Raw genomic sequence first — 2,500 nt, 5'->3', positions numbered from 1 at the left:
GGCGCCCCCCACCAGCCGCCTGTTGCGCGTGCGCCCACGCAGCGCGCGGCCAACACGCCGGGCGGCCCCCCTTCACCGGCCGGGAACAGTCCCACCAAGCCACCGCCGCGTATCGCTTCATACCCACATGGGCCTAGTCACGTGTGTGGATGTGGCGGGTACCGCTGAAACAACCGGTTAATAGCTGTACCGATCGTCGCCATCACAGATTCACCTCCAGCGTGAACAACCGCTCAACAACGGATTTCCAGTTCATTTGCGTATCTTGGGCAGTAAACGTAGATGTCCACCTACATTTGCGAATTCAACAATTCTTGCATGCCAGGATGTCATGTGTCACGACACGCTACATCAGACCACATACACACTGCGACATGTGCAGAAGAGAACACGTGGAAGGTGGCCCGCGCACGTATGCGATGTCCCTTCCGCGATCCACTGTCAACCGGCATCTGCGGCATGTCCCAGATATGGAACGCGGTCCACCAGGGTAGCACTTTGTGTGAGGCAATACGACAAAGTCGGAATACACGCGTCACTACATCACACGGCTCACGCTGACCTGACCTGACTCACCGCACCACCACCCCCAGCGACCCAGGGTGACATACAATGCGTTCGTACGTTCCTCCCACACGCCTCTACGGCGTACCACAGTGCAACCTAGCTGTTATTGGGAGACGAGACAAGTAGCATCGAGCACAACATATGGAAATTGAGATTCGACACCGTTGGGCACAGCCAGCGTACGGTCACACGTATCACACTACTTCACTCTGTACGTAACTACCGATGATCGGTACAGCGTGTGGGTTACGCGTACGACATCAGCGGACAATGGACACAGACCATACCACGACGTACACTGAGGGCGTCGACATCTGAACGCAACTGAACAGCTGCGAGGCTCATTTAACACTCAAACGCCAGACCGACCAGCTTGAGAGGACGGAGACACAAAGAGAGGGGCAGAGGGGGGGGGGGGGGCGATATAGTCCTATTGCAGTACAATTGACAGTGGATAGCGGGAATATGTGGAAAGTAAGCAACACTCGCAAGACATCTACATGAGGATAACAACGACACCAGAGATTCCGAGCAGTGAACTATGTTAGGCAAAGGGACAACGTGGGTTAGGTTAAGGGACAACGTGGGTTAGGTTAAGGGACAACGTGGGTTAGGAACACGCGATCTAGTGTTTAGGTTAAGGGACAACGTGGGTTAGGTTAAGGGACAACGTGGGTTAGGTTAAGGGACAACGTGGGTTAGGTTAAGGGACAACGTGGGTTAGGTTAAGGGACAACGTGGGTTAGGTTAAGGGACAACGTGGGTTAGGTTAAGGGACAACGTGGGTTAGGTTAAGGGACAACGTGGGTTAGGTTAAGGGACAACGTGGGTTAGGTTAAGGGACAACGTGGGTTAGGTTAAGGGACAACGTGGGTTAGGTTAAGGGACAACGTGGGTTAGGTTAAGGGACAACGTGGGTTAGGTTAAGGGACAACGTGGGTTAGGTTAAGGGACAACGTGGGTTAGGTTAAGGGACAACGTGGGTTACGTTAAGGGACAACGTGGGTTACGTTAAGGGACAACGTGGGTTACGTTAAGGGACAACGTGGGTTACGTTAAGGGACAACGTGGGTTAGGTTAAGGGACAACGTGGGTTAGGTTAAGGGACAACGTGGGTTAGGTTAAGGGACAACGTGGGTTAGGTTAAGGGACAACGTGGGTTAGGTTAAGGGACAACGTGGGTTAGGTTAAGGGACAACGTGGGTTAGGTTAAGGGACAACGTGGGTTAGGTTAAGGGACAACGTGGGTTAGGTTAAGGGACAACGTGGGTTAGGTTAAGGGACAACGTGGGTTAGGTTAAGGGACAACGTGGGTTAGGTTAAGGGACAACGTGGGTTAGGTTAAGGGACAACGTGGGTTAGGTTAAGGGACAACGTGGGTTAGGTTAAGGGACAACGTGGGTTAGGTTAAGGGACAACGTGGGTTAGGTTAAGGGACAACGTGGGTTAGGTTAAGGGACAACGTGGGTTAGGTTAAGGGACAACGTGGGTTAGGTTAAGGGACAACGTGGGTTACGTTAAGGGACAACGTGGGTTACGTTAAGGGACAACGTGGGTTACGTTAAGGGACAACGTGGGTTACGTTAAGGGACAACGTGGGTTACGTTAAGGGACAACGTGGGTTACGTTAAGGGACAACGTGGGTTACGTTAAGGGACAACGTGGGTTAGGTTAAGGGACAACGTGGGTTAGGTTAAGGGACAACGTGGGTTAGGTTAAGGGACAACGTGGGTTAGGTTAAGGGACAACGTGGGTTAGGTTAAGGGACAACGTGGGTTAGGTTAAGGGACAAATTGAGTTAGGTTAAGGGACAAATTGAGTTAGGTTAAGGGACAAATTGAGTTAGGTTAAGGGACAAATTGAGTTAGGTTAAGGGACAAATTGAGTTAGGTTAAGGGACAAATTGAGTTAGGTTAAGGGACAAATTGAGTTA

The sequence above is a fragment of the Schistocerca gregaria genome, unplaced genomic scaffold (genome assembly GCF_023897955.1).
Source record: "Schistocerca gregaria isolate iqSchGreg1 unplaced genomic scaffold, iqSchGreg1.2 ptg001137l, whole genome shotgun sequence".
Classification (NCBI taxonomy): Eukaryota; Metazoa; Arthropoda; class Insecta; order Orthoptera; family Acrididae; genus Schistocerca; species Schistocerca gregaria.
Note: the sequence above shows the minus strand (reverse complement) of the source record.